The sequence below is a fragment of the Motacilla alba genome, chromosome 5 (genome assembly GCF_015832195.1).
Source record: "Motacilla alba alba isolate MOTALB_02 chromosome 5, Motacilla_alba_V1.0_pri, whole genome shotgun sequence".
NCBI lineage: Eukaryota > Metazoa > Chordata > Aves > Passeriformes > Motacillidae > Motacilla > Motacilla alba.
Window position 1 is genome coordinate 33,938,507 of NC_052020.1, and position 18,718 is coordinate 33,957,224.

The window sequence follows — 18,718 nt, forward strand, 5'->3', positions numbered from 1 at the left end:
TCTGAAGTAAAGAAGCTCAGAGCATACAGTCACTGAGTTTAGCTGTTTTCTCTCAACTAGGTCCTAACTGTCACTGTACATATTCCATACCTTCTTAAAATCCTTAAATAATAGAACATTTTGAAGATAAGTAAATCCTAAGTGTATGTACAGTACCTTTAGAAATCTCTTCATCTTTTCTTTTTACCTTGACTTTTATATGGCTGAATGCCGTGCAGTGCTGTACATTCTGTACTGTTACTCATCATTCCCACACCTTGACACTGTGCTCAACAGGTATTATAACTTTATTAGATAATACATTTTCAGGCTGAAAAACTCAACCTCTGTCACATAAATGAGGGAGGAAGATCTCAAAAACAGTGGCCTACAAAACTGCACTTCTATCAGCTTCTTCAGAGACAATTGTGGGCACAGGTCACCCTTGTTAATAGTAGTTATAAGGAAAGGGCACCTTGAAGCCATCTGTACCCTAAGGTACATCTACACAACACAGCACTGACTGAGTAGTGTTAGCAAATAATATCATAAACCAATAATTTCCATAAAGAATGTGAAATAAATAAATTTTTTACTAAAAATAGTTTTATTATTCCTCCATCCTAAGAAATAATGGCATGTTATTCAGCTGTTATACTAGTGTTTTTTAAATGACAAGTGTTCAGAATAAAATATTTGAGCATATAATGAAGTAAAATTATGAGCATATATACATATATATTCCTTTATTTGACCAGCTTTAAGGTACAAAATTCTGCCCATGTCTAAAGCAGCTGACCTGACTAGGTTAAATTCTATACTGGCATAAACCCACTGAGTTTGAAACAGGCTAGGTTTTTGTTATTATTTAATGGGAAAATAAACATTTACACTTGAATTTGTAAAAGGGAATGATAAGAGGGTTGTACAGGTCAGTTTCTTACTAATGACACAGAGATCCTTTCAACTCTGAGCTACTCAGATGAATCTGAAGCAAGACAGAAGTAACCAAAAGTCATTAACATCTGACAGCTGGGTGATGGCCTGTGTAAAATGAGTTGGTGCTCTCAGCCCAGTACATAAAACATCAGAATAATTGGTGTTAATTTGCACCCCTGTTGGCAGTCTTAATGCAGAGGCCAAAGATTGAATGGGCATGAAAATTAAACTATCCTGTCAGCCATAAAGGTTCTTTCAGGTCAGGACTGAAGTGCATTAACAGGATCCTATAAAGGAATTTGCACTGTCAGTGCTGGGGCTGTAACTGGTGAATAAGCCAAAGACTTCGTGACTAAATTCCCCAGATATTACTTACACTGAGGCTTTTTCATCCATGTTTTATTTATTTATTTATTTGAGAGAGAAAATAAATTTACATCAGAAATACAATGGTGGCAGGTTGACCTCCATAACAAGCGCAAATTATTGTATCAGTGTCAGGATCTGTGGAGGATCACTAATGTATTTTTACAACTGAGAAACCATGAAGAGTACTTTGTACATCCGTGCTGATGGAAAAAAGAATTGACCATGTGGCTAATTAGTCTTATGTATGTTGTTGTCCAGAGTTAATTTCTAGTATAACGTTTAATTTTGGATTATCAATCTGACAGTGACACAAGTTTTCGTTTTTTCAATTTAGTACAATCAGTGTTTAACACCAGGCATGCCTATTCCTTTCAATTTTAGTTGCGCATAAGAAAAAAGTTTGCAGTTAAATTGGAGAGGCATGGGAGATATTGAAAAGATGAATGCTTTCACTTTGCCAACTGGCAGAAAACCTGGCTGGGAAGATTTGAAAAAATTCTGCAGTTATGTGGCTCTACTGTAAGGGAGATGAGAGTGGGTAACACCTCCTCAAATTCTTTTTGCACAGTTTTTTCACCGTTTCTCAGGTCTAGCAGCTATCCACAAGAAATAAAATAAATCTTCTGAAGATTTAATCATACGTTTAGATTTGCTTTGGTCTAAAAGGAAGGCAATCCTGAGTGAGCTGCAGCGTTAAGTAATGCGGATGTGGCTTTCATGTGCAAATTTCTTTTGACTCAGTGAAACAACAGCTCCCAGAGTCTGGACTGATGTCCACACAGCCGGGCCTGCATGTGAATGCAAATAACTTCATTATGGGCCAAATCTCCGTGCACCAATGAGCTGTACAGGACACTTGCAGTGATACCAGCTTTGTGTGCAGCTTTCTTGCTGTTTCTGTTTCCTGTCTCAAAATAAGCGGCATCTTATCCGTTGCTAAGCAGTAGAAAAGGGGTCCAGTGTGGCAGGGGAAGCAAAACTTCTCTTTTTGTTAGTATATTCCTTTCACCCTGACAATTGATAAATTTTATATTACTGTTTTCTTCCATCATCTTGAATTTCGCAGCAGCAACCTCAAAATTAGTCTGAATTCTGCTTGCTTGTAGTGATAAACTCATTGAATGCACATAGCAAACAATATATTCACTGACAGTGGTACTAAAGTATACTTTCAGCTAAGTATAGCACAATCTTTTATAGGAAATATTAAAGGAAAATGTAAAAAGCCTGAACAATAGTTTATGTATGTTTTATTCTAGCTCAGAGACCAGTACCTCTGTACTCTCTGTAAAGAGAGCTCCAGATAAGGACTCCAAGCTTTTGTTTAGTTTGAGAGACAGACTCACAAGTCTTTTTAATTATGCCACGCAAGTAGAGCGCTTTAACAGATTGGGTTAAGAGTACATCCTGCAGAGCTTCTTAGCAGTTCCTGTAGCTAAAGATCTTTTTTAGGTGAGGTGGGAAATGTGAATTTGTATCACACCACTGAGTAATTGAATTTGTATTGCTCAAAGCATATGCGTGGGCTGTCATCCCCAAAATAAGGTTTTATTTCCTACTAGGGAGATTTTAGGCACTCTGCACAATTGGTGGCTTACTGACAGCAGGTACATTGACAGTATATTGTAAACTTGTTTCAAAATTCTCGATTAAAGGACCCCAAGTCTACATTCCTTTTGAATGACTGAAATCTTCAAATCCATGCTTCACTGATTCCTTTTCTGGCCTACAAAACCTGTGGAATGTTCAAGGAGTAGTGCAGTGAGGAATAGACAGACAGCTAATTGTTCTTTCCAAACAGGAGGAGGCATTTTCCCATAGTGCAGATATTTAATTTTAGACAGAGCTAAGAAACAATATATACATGAGAATTTGTAGCTGAAGATTATTTGCTTTTTGAGTTACTGATCATTGAGAAACCCTCTCTCAGACAGGTAGCACTACCTTTACACAGGAAGCAAAATTTTATCCCAGCCTTTTGCTATGGGAGTTGCCTAACTCTTTTTGCAAGTCTATCCTTTGAGAATATAAATGTATTGCTTCATCAACCCTAGCTTTTTTGTGTTTGAGGGCAAGAGAAAGAGGCCAGATATGCTCTTTGGCTAAAATACTGTTCTTTAAGAGCATAAAACTGAAAAGAAAATCCATCAATATTGCTCTTATGGAAATTCTCATGTTTCTGCTGAGTAAAGGCTTACACCTAAACAAGAAATTCAAATACAAAGCAAAAGGAAGATCTCTGAGCACATCTTAAAAAGATTGGGTTTTCCATCCTGCAGAGTTAGATAAGTAACATCAACAACTGCAGTGCACAGATAGATGTAGGAGTTTGAGGGCCATTAGTCACCAAGCATTTCCTCAAATGAATCACAATTACGTGACCACTGATCCCACCATTTTGTGCTGATCCATCAAAACAATTTATTAGTCCTTCACATTTCTCAGTGTTTATTGGATGGGAGTACTTGCTGCTCCAAGGTGATCCAGTGCCCCTGTTGTATATTCCATTCCATATGTAAATGGCACAGGAAGCCTAGTACCAAGCACCAGCAACACCTAGTAACAAAGATCAGCCCCTGGAAGTACCTCCAGGGAAAACAGGCCCCTGTCTGCTTTCCCACATCTCATGATAAGCACACAGCTATTTTCTATTCCACTACTCAGATGTCCTTGTGCTTGAACATATGCTGTTGTCTGTCTTGGGCATACATCCAAAGAGTGTGCCTGCAGGCTGTACTCTCCTATAATCCATTGCATGTTCTGAGAAATCATATGACCTCATTGGTTTTTCAGATACCAGAGTTTTAAGCTGTCAGAATTGACCTTGTGTCATGTTTCTCTTTTGCTTTTTTTTTCTGCTAAAGCTGTCCCAGATCTTCAGGTTCACATATGATTGAGCGCACCAGTATGCTTCTGCCACAAAAGAAACAGATTTTCTGGGATCAGACATAGCATTATATAGACCCTACAAATTTCTAGGCTGTACAATCTAAATTTCAAGATATACCAGTCTGTTCTCCCAAGAGTTGAATTCAAATTGTTAGTAGCTGGAGATTCAAGACTGTTCAGATATATGTGATGACACTGTCCATCACTTCAGTTTTCTTCACTTATGTTACGCTTGGTGTACCAATTTGTACTTTCAATCACAGCTCAGAAAAAGAAGTAACACTTAAGCCACAGGACTCATGGACTAGAGCTCCATCCTACAAGTGAAGGAGTTCCCTCCTCTTTTCACCTCTATCCACAACACATTACAGCACAACTCTGCACCAGCTGTGTTTCTTAACACAGTGAATGGGCCAAAGGTGAGTTCCACAAGGAAGGACCGGGTACAAAAATACAGTCCTCTGTTATTACCAAAAGACAGTCAATATTTCATATGGTTTCAATGCTTTGTAACTTTACCAAATGTTTTTGTTTGGCACAAAAGCTGATTCTGTCTCAGGTTGACCACTTGAGGGTTTTCTTCAACAACAGCAATACAGCTGGCTGAAGAGTCAGACAAAAAAAAATACTGATTTTAAAAAATAGGGAAGAGGAAAAGAGTGACAGAGACAGATTAAGCAGAAAATATCACCACTCCATGAATCCTTTATACAATTTTGCCATATTGAGCAAAAAATCATTAGAATAATGTTTAAGCAATTAACCATAACATTTCAGTCTCTCACAACAATTTATATTGTTTTTATTATTTTCTGCGCTATACTTTTGACATTTTAACAACAGTCAAAGTTTTCAGTAATCATATGAATGAATATTGATTTATAGGAAACAAATACCTTCAGAATATTTTCAGAAACCTTCCTCCAGGATTTTATATGCCAAGCATCCAGGGGATATTAGGGAATTCATATGTGAAACAGGTTAGAATAGGCTTTATGGAATTTTTATGTATTTACAAAACCTAAACCAACAATGAACTTCCAAGAACAACAAGAAAAAAATACCCCAAACACTACATGTTTCATTGGCTTATAATTCATTGGGAATTTGTTGTTTTTTTAAGAAAACAGCATAAGACTGGGTAAAGATCGATAATTAAAAATAATCAGATTCTCTATATTGGCTTGTAATAGAAACACTAAAATGTCTTCAAACCATCTCCTGTATGTGAGATAGGCATAGTTGTGAAGGAATTATAGTTATTTTATTTATTGTAGTATTAAATTTTTTTCTCTGCATTGATTATACAAGGAGGTAAATCTTGACAGACTTGAAGAAAAATTTGATTTGATGGGCTTTTCATTCCACTATACTCAGAATCACAGTAGATGCCATAGTATGTGGTCCATAGAGCAGTCTGCCTTCTCTTCAACAGCTTCTGGAGCCTCATAGCCGTATTTGAGGGTAGGGTAAATTGGTGCATATTCTTTACATATTCTAGGAATGATCAGAAGAGATTGATCTGTAGAGCTGCTATGATTTAAACTTCCTTGAGCAAAAAGCAGCATTCAAGGGCTGCCTGTAGAAAGAGTGGACAGGAATCTCATGAAGTTCAAACAGGAGAAGTAAAAAGTCCTGCACCTGGGAAGGAGATATTCAAAAGCTGTCAGAACACAGGCCTGGGCAACTGGGTCTAGGTAGCCTTGCTTGAGTGATATAGTTGGACCAGATGATCTTCAGAAGTCCCTTTCAAACTCAACCACTCTGTGATTCTGAGACAAGTCAAAGCCTAGGTTTTTTCCTAAGCATGTCTATAGAAATCAAGTTTTAATACCAGTCCATGTTAAAAACACAGTATAGATGCTCCCAATGAGAAATGCAGTGCCCAGGATCTTGTAGGACTTGCTTCTAGAGCAGTAATGCAACTAACTTTTTAGGAAGGGGAAATTTTTGTACCAAGATGAGAAAGCTGGTCTTGATGAAAGTTTATCTCCAGCCACATGTATCAAATAGAAAGAAAGACAAGTTGAGTGAATCTAAGAAGACAAATCAAGGCTTAAAAACAACAGTAAAATAATGAGAACTTTTTCCTTTTTGGCAACTAATAAAAATAAAAAATACTGAGAAAACTTGGAATTTCTATGTCATATTTTTAATCCAAATATTTTCCTTAGTGAATTAGGAATTCAGAGTGAGAAAGAACAAGAAAACTATTGTCAACCTGCAGGGAATTCAGGGCATCCTAAACAAAGATGGCAATGATTTTCCTGTTACTATTAAACAAGGACAAGTCACAATTTATTTGAGATGTCTCTCTGATAAGTTAAGCACTGTGTTACAACAGCTATTTAAGGACACTGCATTCAGTAAAAACAACCTAAAAGTTTTTATTCATTTCACAGTTCATCACATTTTCTTATGGCTATTAGTTGCATAACACCCACTTCAGAAGTTAATGTATCTTTATTACCTAAAACAGGGATTTGCTGTTGGTACAGAGCTTGTGCCTATGTTTAATGTTGCATAACTTAGTAGTCCTTGTTTTTTTAAAGGAGCCTATTTTTACTTCAATTTCTTTTCCTTTCAGGTACCGAAAGCTTACCATCAATTATCAAAATTTCTGAAATTACTTCTTTGTGTGGCACCACATACTACTTATTTTAATCTTGGGAAATTGGTTTTTAGTTTGATTGTAAGCTCATTAGAAAAGGAATGTGTATTTGTTGATCCCCTACCTCTACCAAAAAAATTATCTTCCAAACTTTGGTCTTAGAGTTCCAGCAATTCAGTAGTAAAAATTACTCTATTTTACCTCTGTAAAACAACTTTTATATTCTTCTTCTGTTTCACTGTTAAGCTCTATAAGCCCCCTACTGTTCCCTTTTAAAGCATTAAATATAATACTCGATGATATTTTTAATATGAAGTGAATGGAAAGATATATTAAGCAGCTAGCAAAGGATTTCCTCATGGGATAGTAATACCTGAGTGACATAAAATTAAAACACCTGATTTTTAAAAAAAATTAAATAAAACAAATCTCTTCCATTTTTCTCCTGCTGTCCTGCATAATATTTAAGTTTCTGGCAGTAAAGAAAGCCCAAAACATTTTTGAATAAAAAATATTAATTTTCAGCCAACTATGAACATTAGGAAATGCAATTTTGTGACCCCCTAGGGAACCCTAGGTTAGAATCACATACTTTAGTCTTTTTTCCAGGCTGGATTTCATTGCATGATACAAAGACCTCCCAAGACGTATCTTGAAGCTACACATAGTACACACAATGCATTGTTTCTTTTCTAGCCAGCCACCTGCAGCCACAGAATGGTGTGGTTACAGAAGTTGCTGAGATAACTTCAGATGAGCCATTAGACTGTTAACATAGCATTAGATTTTTTTTTTTTTTGGAACTGCTTAGCTCTATCCCCCAAAAAAATATAAAACCAAGCCAAAAAGGAGCAAGCAAAAAGACCACAAAAAATAAATACAAAGAATAACAGACACCTAGAAAAATTACTCTAAGAGAATATTTACAGTGCAGAAATTTCCTTTTAGAAGGAAAAAACTCCCACTAGAAAGCATGTAAAGTGTTCCACATTCTTCTCCATGTAAGATAAAGGATTACATTACCAGGCTACTATTACAGCATATGCCACAGTTGAGATGGCTGCAACACACAGAGTATCACCACACGATTTCAGAAGGCTTTAATCATTCACTCATACAGAATAACACCATCTCACTCCAGAAGGCTGCAAGCATCTGCCCTTTTTGTTCTTTAGCCCAGCCTTTTATACCCCTCATGCGTTGCACCTGTGTGCCCTCTGTTCCCTTTGGTGGTTGGTCAGTGCACTGGGCACTCCATGGCTCATTGCTGTCACTGCTGCTCACCTGCTTCTCACAGCTGTGCCCAGTGGGGATGAGGCTCAGCCCCAGCCCCTCTCCCAATTACCATAAACTGTGTACCTACAGGCTACATTTCACACAGGTTGACAATTATAATATTGTCATTTAAAAAATAAAGTTCTCCTCTTACATTAGTCCTTTTGACCACTGAAGTATTTGAGTATAGAACTACCAGTATTTGATAATTTGAAGACCAAAATTTCTGGGAGGTTTCCCTGAATATTTTATATGAATTTTAGGCCTTATTTAATTACCTTTGTATCAGTAATCATTAATTCTCTGAAACTGTCAAAAATACACCTACTTACCAAAGATTTATACAACCAAGTTGGACAGATATTTTCTATCTTTCAGTAATTGCCTATCTTACAAAACCAACATTTCAAGCAGAAAATTTTCAATCAAAGTAAACAAATATATTTTTCTTGCAGAAGGGAACAACTGCAGCTTCCTTGATTCTTTTCATATTACTAAGTATGCAGCAGCTTCCAACCCACCTTATCAGCATGTCAGAGGTCACCGGCACAGGCAACTGTTATGGTTGTAGGGACAAAGAGCCTTCCTGGCAGACTATTAACAGGTCAAAAACATCTGAGTAAGTATTCATTGGATTAGATAGAGTTTTTCAGAAAACTATTCATTTGGTGGTGTGGGGAATCCCACGTATTTTTCTGCCACTTGTTCTGTTTGCTGTGGGAGAAATAGGGAAAGCCTGATCTTCTATATAAGGATGTGTATTTTACAACAATGCTTTTGCATCTATACTAAATGTATGTATTTTTTAGAATAAGTTTACATAAAGCAAATTTGTATACATGCATTTAAATGTATATATTAGTTATATAGGTATATAAATCTTCTAAAAAGAGGTTGCCTCAGATCTATAAATATGCTTCTGACATTAATAAATTCAGTTTACAGTATGCTTAGTGTGGAATATGCCTTCAATCACTCACATTTTAATTTGCCATTAGATTTCAAATCTGTCTTCTCTCCTTATGTATTTCCACTTTGCACACCCAGAGTTTTAAAAATTGCTCACAATTAATTAAGAGCCACAGTGTTATATTTTAAGGGAAACAGATACATCAACACATGTATTATATAATTTACAAATAACTTAAGCATGTTTGTGTTACTTAAGCCCTTCTCAGCAGTCATTTGCTATCTGATGGTCTTGAGCCTCCATTAGGTTTCCATGTTTAAAGAAGCCTTATTATAATTTTGTACGCATCCTGAACTAAATGTCAGAAACACTGTCAGGTGCTGAAAACTTCCTGATATCTTAGATATCTAAGATATATTAGTAACAACAAAAGCAGAGATAAGAACAATAATCAATTAAAAACTTGTGTGTTTGTATGCAGCATGGAGTGTTATTCAATGTGACGCTATTAAATTTTTATACATCAAATTATAGTTGCTGATTTTAGTGATCTAATTGCTATATTTCTATGAATATAAAATGGCCCATTGTAAGAAAGTTTTATTTCCAATAGTAACAATATAAAAAAGTTTTCCTATTTCTAGTTTTGATGTTTGTAGATTGTTTATAGAGAGCTAATAAATTCATCCAGTTCTTTGTAGAAACCAAAACAAAGCTAAGTTTTAACAGAAGTGCTCTCTCCATGTCTATGTGCTCAATATCTCCTGATCCTTAAATCCTTGCATCACAAATCTGCATCCTGGCCTTTCAAAGTGTACTGTCCTGGCCTTGCTCAAATTGGTACTGCCAACCAGCACCACTCAACCACTGGTCTTAATTCTTTTAACCATCATATAAACTGAAAGTTTTTGTAGCATCCTCCTTCCCATGAAATTCTTAAGCATTTTTGCAATGGACAGAAACAATTATCTTGGAACTAGTTTGAAATATATAACAACTGTAATAAATGCAAATGAAAAATACATTTACTACTGTTTATTACATATTTATTTCAGAAGACGGCAGCATGGGCAAATACAGATAAACTTTGGGTGGAGCCCAATAAGGTTTATTTAAAGTAGCTATGATATGAGCTTAAAAATATCTTTCAATAATGTAAATTTTTTAAAGGCAGCTATTATTTTTTGAGGCCAGATGCCTATATCTTGCTTTTATTTATCAGACCACATATTTTTAGCTAAAATAAAAATTTTAAATGCAGAGAATCAATTCTAATCAGTTTAATCACAGGTTATGATTTGAAATCTTGCTGCAATAATCAATGCATTCAAATACAAGAATATACAAATGAGAGATAGAGTGAACTTTGTAGTACATAAGACAATTTAATACTTGCATAAATCTTACATGACTAAATTCTCCTTGACATCTTTATGGTGGGATATTGTCACAATCAGATTTGGTTTATTGTTTGTACTAGGATGCCTGACTAATTTCAGTGAAAGATTTGTTATATTATGCTTTCTGATTGAGAGTCAATATGTGAGATATTTTTCTTCACTCTAGTCATCAACAGTCATTGATGGCTATTGCAAATTTGCACTACCTTTCATGCAGCAAAATTATCTAAGAATCTTGAGAATTGAAAGTCTGTGTATTTAATTGAAGAAGTTATACATAAAAGCATTTTCTCTGAGACTAATAGCAGTAGATGAGCTTATATTTATGGGTAATGCTTCACAAAGTACTCTAAAAGTGTTTCAGACACCGTTTCAGAACTGTATCTACTCAATGAGTGTTGCAGAATCACTAAACACATCAGTGAATCTCCACATCTGGAATGGCATGGTGTATTGATTTAACAGGAACGGATGAAATATTATTTTTCTAGGAACAGATAGAATATTATGTTATAGAATTAAATGCTCTTATGCAATAACGCTGGGTTCAATGTCAACCAGAGCAAGAAATATTTAAGCTCTTGTATCTAAGTATGCCAAGGTTCTAACATTTCAAGCACCAGGCATAATGATTTGTTTTTTACCATTAATATTATAGTTAAATTGGGGAATGAGTATTAATTAAAAAAAAAAAAGTAAGAGAAAAAAATAGAAACCTGAAAAACAGAAGCCAGCTTTCAATTCATAAAGTCCAGTCTATCTTGAGGGTCCTATTTGCACAGAATTGAAAAGATTCTAATGTTCTGTAGCTAAATACCTACTTATTTTTATATGCATTTCTTTAAATTTACAAGGGGGGGTTCACTTTTATAAATTATCTTTATCTTGCTTTGGGTCCTGCTAAGTAACAAAAATATCTTTATATATAATGGTCCATTTTTGGAATTATTGCTGCATTTTAAGAGTGACTTATTACTTCATGTGATAAATAAGTTCGAGTAGATAAGATATGAAAGAACTTCCTGAGTTACTGTTTGGGAACAGCATAGCAACTGTCAGAAACCTTCAGATGCAAATTTTCATACATATTCAAGGATGATGGATTTTTAGTGTCACATTTTACTATTCTTTCTGATGAAGTTGTTTATTTTGTGTTTATGAAAGAAAATTGCTGATACATCCCTTGCTGTTTATTTTACTTGACAGAATAGCCTTTTTCAGAGGGGTTTTCACAATTCTTTCTCTTGGAAAAGACACTGGTTCTTTCCAGTGTTTCTAAGGAATGGACGTGACCATAACAGGTTCAAGGCAGCAAAGCTGGTGAAATGCAGATGTCTCCCCCATGGTCTTTCATGGCTGACCTGGTTCTCTCATGGCTTCTCTTTTCCATCTGTGAATGTCACTGCTTGTTTAGGTGGTGCTACAGTGCTACCTGTTTGCTGCCACTTTATTTATGGGTTACTTTAATTGCTCAGATACCCCAGCCAGGAGTAGAACATGGGGAGCGCTATGAAAATATTAAATAAAGGTAAGCCTGCAGCCCCTCCAGCTTCATCTTACCAGCGTACCAATGCTTGCTAACTATTCAAAGGCTTACTAGCATTTTGAAATACAATAATCAATATCTTTAAAGATATTGAAAATATTAAATATATATTTAAACACTCCATTAAAAAAAAAAAAGACAAAACGAAACTTTTCTCTTTTCAGGGTGGAAGAGCCTCTTTTTCCTCTCCTTCAGCACTGATAACAGTTAAGTAATGACACAAGTTATGTGAGAATTAGGAGAAGGGGGAGGAAGAAAAGTTCATTTAGAGCAATTGCAGACTTCAAAAATGACAAAATTCAAATGATAGCATAATATTAGTAGTACTGAAAATAATATTGTCTTAGTTTTTTTTTTTTTTTTCCTATGTAGGCTATCATCTAGTATATGTTAAATCACTGTCTGTTTACCCAAGGAGAAACATTATCTCATTTGCAATTGTTTCCAAGTGGAGGAAGGCTGAAGGGAGAAGCTTTTGCCAAATGCAGCCCTTTGAATTTCCATGTGTTGCAACTTACCACATTCTCTTGCTTTTGAACTGTTCCTACATACATACCTACATATCACAACAGAGGAAAATTTCTTTTAATAAGAAATTGATTTCTAAACTATGGCGGAGTTTTTTCCTACATGCATCTGGCTTTTAGAGTTTAGAAGCTGTTACGCCTGAAGTTTGAAAGGAAAAATAGATTGTTTCTGCAGGCTGCCACAGTTTCCTATTTATGGTGGCATATCACTTTACTACTCCTGCTGACGGCCCACCTGTCTCCACTGCTCTGAATCAACACTTCAGGACTCAGCACCTACTGTTAGCCACTAAGAAATACTCCCTAAGGCAGGAAAGAGGCAGCTAGCCAAAAACAACATTCACAGCCAGTTAATGAATGCAGAAATTAAAGCAAACAAATAAACAAAAAAATATCCTGGAAACTCAGAAAAGCAATTAAATTGTACGATAAAGAGTAAAAGGTAGAGTTACAATATAGACTGATAGAACAGAAACAAAACAATTTTATATGGCACTGGATTAGTTTTCTCTCCTGTTATGATTTGAATGGTTTATTGTCTTATCTCTCACTAGCCTGATGCCATTAGTTTTCATGTAAATGATATTGAGTGGAAAACAGCTCTTCACCTCTGAGGTTGTTTGTGGACATCAGATGGAACATTAAAAACATGATTCCTTTTTTGTATGGAAGTTTACCATTACCCAGACGTAGAAGGTGCTTTTGAGGTTCATAAATTCATAAATCTTGTCACTTTCTCCTATAAAGTGATAGTCTGAGATGAAAAAAGACAGAAAAAATTAAGAAATCATTATCTACCAGGGAAGTTTTAAAGCACAATCTGGTTTAGCACAGATGTATGACCTAACACAGTGAGTTTTGAAGCAGCTTAAAAGATTTCTCTTGATTTCAGCAGGCATTTGGGTCACCTACCAGCACAGTACAGAATTCTAATATTACCTGAATGGTAGGGGGACAATCATGTTTATTAAGGTTCTCAGCTCAGCAAGAGCTCAGCAGGAGATGAGAATAATTCATTCTCAGGCTCATTGGAAGTATTTTGCTTTCCTCCTAGCTCCTGCTGAACTAGAATATGCTGGGAATTAGAAGCTATCATCTGTGGTAGAAAGCGTATTCCAGCTCTTGCTAGTTTTGAAGCTTCTGAGTTCTAGAGATATTTCACTTATGAGAGATGAGGACATCTTCATCTTGATGAGTTTTGCATGCAGTGGAACCTGTGAGCTAGAGCTTGCAGATTTGCACCTGACTGGTGGATGCCAGCATGTTTCAGGATTTATTGAGTTCAGGCTCTTCACAGTCAGACCGTACTGGCTCCTGCAAAAGTTATGACTATTACTTTTCATCAGTCACAATCTTGTCTAGCTTCTACTGTGAAGAAAAGCTTAGCTGCTGCTTGGAACCAGATTGCCTTCATAGGTCCAGAAGAAATTCAGCTGGAGTAACACATCTTACTGCTTTGCTGCTGATATGCATATTCAGTAATTTACTGCAGAAGTGTTGTTATTTTAATACTCTAAAGAGTTGCACACCATCCATCACACACTGCCCTACTATACACTGAAGGTACACAAAAGCCGTCAGGATGTGAAAATAATTAGGTGAAGAAATAAAAAAAATATTTTAATGGAATTGATAATGAATAATGCTGAGTTTATTTCTCTACCTACATCCATATTATACAATAGGGCCTTGGGATTGGGGCCAAGTGAATGTATTGCTACTTCATCCAAATGAGAGTATATTTAGGTATGCATTTCATCAGTACAAAAGCAAGAATTAGATTTGCCTTTTGAAGCACTAGTGATAATAATTGCTCAGATTAGTTTGTGAACTGAGATAGCTTCTTCTTGGCTATTTTTTTTTTTTTTTGCAGAATGTGGAAGGAACTAATATGTACATACGAGGTCACTTTACATCTGAGCAGCTTACTACTGTTATGTCACTGCAGCAGAGAACAGAAATCATGCTGCTTCTCTCACTAGAAAGCAGTAACCAACAGCACCTATTCCTGGTTTTAAAATGAAGAAAGAAAACCCAAATCCCAAAACCCCACCAAACTTGGCTCTTTGCCTTAGTTTTATGGGTGAGAAAAGCTCTAGGATGTTAGCTACTGCATGCTAGGCACTGAAGAGAGAACTCAGGTGGTGAACCACTACTTTCCTTTGAGATAAGCACCCTTAATTGCATCTTCTCAGTTAGTGGTAAAGACAAAACTTAGTCTTCCTCTCCTTTCTCCAGATGGCCACATGGAGAGATATTTTGCTCAGGTGGGAGGTGGAGCCAATAGCTGTTAATTTCCAGGACAGTAAGGAAGATCACAGCAGCTCAGACTCAACTGAAAGGTGGTGATCAATGGTAAAAGGAAGCAGGGAATAACTTTTTACCCTGGTTCTTGTCTGTGACTCACCATTGAGTTCGTACAGATAGCAGAGTAAGGTCTGACTTTCCCAGAAGTGAGCTTGTCAATATGCTCTTGATGCTAGGCTCTTCTGGAATGTAGATGTTTCATACTGCCATGGTGCAGCAAATAAGCTAGTGAAAAAGCTTGGGCCCAGGGTGGTCCAAATCTGTAGTTTAGGCATGAATTCTGTCACCTCTTCTCTTCTCCAGTGTGGAACTTGCTGGGCCCAAAATATATCAAGAATTGATTCTGTATATAAAAACAACGAGTATATAAAAACTTGTTCTGCTCCTGCTCTCTTTGTCCTATGCCAGATTATCTAAAAGCACAGTTAATTTGTAGTGTCAATCTGCTTGCATAAGTTTCCCTCAGTGGTATAAAATTCCCTAGTGGTAGCTGTCCTATGAAGACAACCTTCCAATACAAAAACCTTTTGAAATTAACTTGAAATTCAGTTTTTTTCCTCTGTATTCAGCTATTATAGATTGTTTCTTCTACTGATACTATTACTTAAAATGTTCTACAATCTATTTGAGCGCTCTGAAGAGCTGAATTCAATTCTGATTTTTATGGATGTAACTTTTTAATGATCACAGAAATTAGCTTCTTTCTAACTTCTAAATTTGTAGCATGGATGTGACATGATAACAGTAACATTAGCAAATATCAGGTAATTTCCAAGATGCAATCGGAAGCACTGGGGACATGACATAAACATGCACTTGTTTATAACTTATAGAAGCAGCAAAATCTTCAGAGCACACAGTTATATGGGTCCCTAGAAACCTTTGAAGAACATTGGTAGAATCCAAACAAAGTGAGTCAGGAGGAGAGTACAAGTAGAATTCTAGTTCCTTGTTGGTAATTATTATACAATGTACATTGAGGAGAAAAAAAAATACAAAGTAAAATAAGACATCACTACTCCATTTCAATAAGCTATAACTACTCAGAAGAGGTCACAGGCATGATTACGTAGGTGTAGAGCTGTGGCCAAAATGGCATCCATCTCTCATCATGTCCCAGTAAACACTAGTACATATTTCCGGTAGGTATCATAGTTATGGGGCTTCTGTGATGGTTCCCAAATGCACAATCCTCCACAGCAGGTGAGAATCTTAAGATTGACTTTGTTAATGGTGAGTCAGTTTTGTTGTGGCACAGTGTTACAGAATTTGCTGTATGAAAATAATGAACTGAGATTACAGTACTGATTTATTCACTCTACTGTGCATTTGCCAGTCCATTTACACTGTGCATTCTCAGAGTTTCTGTAGTCATACTAAATACATTGTCATTGCCTTAAAAAATAATGGCAGCAAGGATAGACGAAATGGTTCTGAGAGTCAGCTGTTCTTAGTGCATATTGATTGCAAATGGCAGTTTGTGAGGGGGAGCAGTGTGTAGGGAGCTAGGCACAAGGAGAAAAGAGAAACTGAAGATTCTGAAACAATCAGCTTGACAGTTAAATCAGTGATAACCAGATCAATGACTGCTGAAGCTTTCCTACAAAACAGAATGAAAATTTTCTACCTCCTCATATACCCAAATGACATGACAGCAGCCCACAGGTTTTAAAGAGAAACAATTTCAGGTAGTTTCCACCACATGGCTCTTGTCCCACACATTATTTTTTGCATAAAATATTTTATTGTGTTACTGTTAGCAAACAACAGCTCAAAGGCCCATTCAGAGAAACAAAAATCAGATAGGAATTCATCCAGTAAAGGCAGCTTCTAAATATTATGGTTCAGGTGCAAAAACCCTTTGTAATGAATTTCTGGAGATGTTGCAGTCTCCAAGCCTGTCTGGCACGCGTTACAGTTCCCCAGTTGCAGTAAATCTACGAAGTGAGATTCCCAGACATCCTTTGGTGTGATCTTTTAATTTACACAAGAATATTTGGCCAAAGTATGAGTGTCTCAGTGAGACTTTTCTAAAATGGATTCCATGTCCTGCCATGTGCAAGTGCTGAATAAACTGCTTTCCATTTTAGAGATGTGGTTTTTGCTGTTAGCTTGCCATTGGAAGCATTGCAAAGAGGATAAAGCAAGAGTGAGAAAACAGGTTTGTAAATGAGAAGCTGAAAGCAAAGCCTATGTTCTGGGAATGACTGTGTGGTGCTTTACTCTGGGCTGCCTCTTCATGGATTTGATGCTTCACAATATGATGTCTTGGCAGTACATTGTAGATATGTTCTGAAAAGGCTGTGCAGCATCTGACATGCTTTTGCTTATGTCAAGCTTTGCAGGCCTCCAACAAAGCTTTACAAAACTGTAGGCTTTCAGTTCATATATGATTTTAAATCTGATTAAAGAATGCAACACTAGGAACAAAAATAAGGAGAGAAAGATTTAAATTTAATTTGAGTGACCTCTTGCTTAAAACTGCACTAGAAAAACCTTTCCCCAGTTGTAATTCTGAGTTAGTAAGTAACTTGGTATGCCAGCGAGTAAGACTCAGGTTTTCCAGAATCAATATTGCAGTTATTGAGTAATTATAGTACTTTCTTGGGAAGATGGATGGTGTGATATTTGTTCAGGGGCTGCTGAGTGATAATGGTGCTCAATGAAAGATGATAATTAAAAAAAAATGATCTTAATACAGTTGACTGACACAAAAGAAAGACTGTAGTCTTTAAATCAAAACACACTTTTTCTTCTTGATTATCAATACATTAGATTAAAAATAGCAACCAGCAGCACGACTTTTAGAGGGTAATATACCACTTGCTCTTCTTCAGATTATCAATAAAGACTCTTTAAATGCTAATGCTCTTAGAAAAGCATTTTCTCACTCAAGCTGTTCTTACAGGCTATTACCAATCAGAAATAAGAGGAAGTGTCTGCATTGCCTTTAAAAGCTAAGAAAGTTAAACTTTGCCAATACACCCTTTCACTCTTCTGTAACTTTTAACAAGAGCTCATTTAACATATGTCATTAGTCTGTGAAGCACACACAGTGTGTATTCCTTATCCCTCTGCTACTGCATATACACATTAGGGAGTTTGTCTTGACTCCATGGAATTGCTACAAGCTCATCAGCAAACGCTCTCAGACAGTAAACGAAACATGATGCCAGAACAGTCAAAGAATATTGCAAAATTACTTAGTATTGTAGACTTTGGTAATACAGTCATATTCTCCTCAAGAGGATGAGAACCTTACCTAAAATATGAGAGTAGGAAGGCCTTGATTTGCCCTTCTGGTTCCATGGTCTTTTCCCACTCACTAGTAAAGCCATAAGTCAGCAATCAAGCATTATTTTTGTGTATTTAATTACATGTAGCTGGCAAAGTACTATGTAAGGATGATGGCCGTCTCTGAAACTTCAGCCAAAAATGTACTTGGAGAAAAATGCTTGTTTCTATGCAGACTAGGCAAGCAAATAGAACAAGGACTCTTAAAACCAGTAAATTTCTGGAGTCCTGTCCCAAGAGGGAGAGACCAAGAGTATAGCTGGAATACAGCAGAGGAGGAACTGTGGAGTGGACAATAGATTGTGGCTGGTGACCTCTGCTAATTCCCAACTATTTTGTCAACACTCTCAAACATGGGCAAAGTAAGCAGCATAGATATGTTACTGCTGCTTGTTTGTTGCCCTAGGCAGGTATCTGCTTTGTCTTTGACAACACAGTTGGCAGGAATGCCAGATACACTCATTATCTCGATAGATCTATGCCCTGGGTATGGCAAAAAGGAGCAACACAAGGGTGTCTGTACTTCTGCTGTAACTCAGAGGTCACCAATGTCCCATGGTCTACTCTGAGCCCAGAGGGGAGATAGCTCCTTGTCCTGCCCCTTGCTAACACTTATCTCCTCACCTTGTGGGTGGTAGAAAGGCAGCTAGGCCACCTAAAATGATGGTCTAA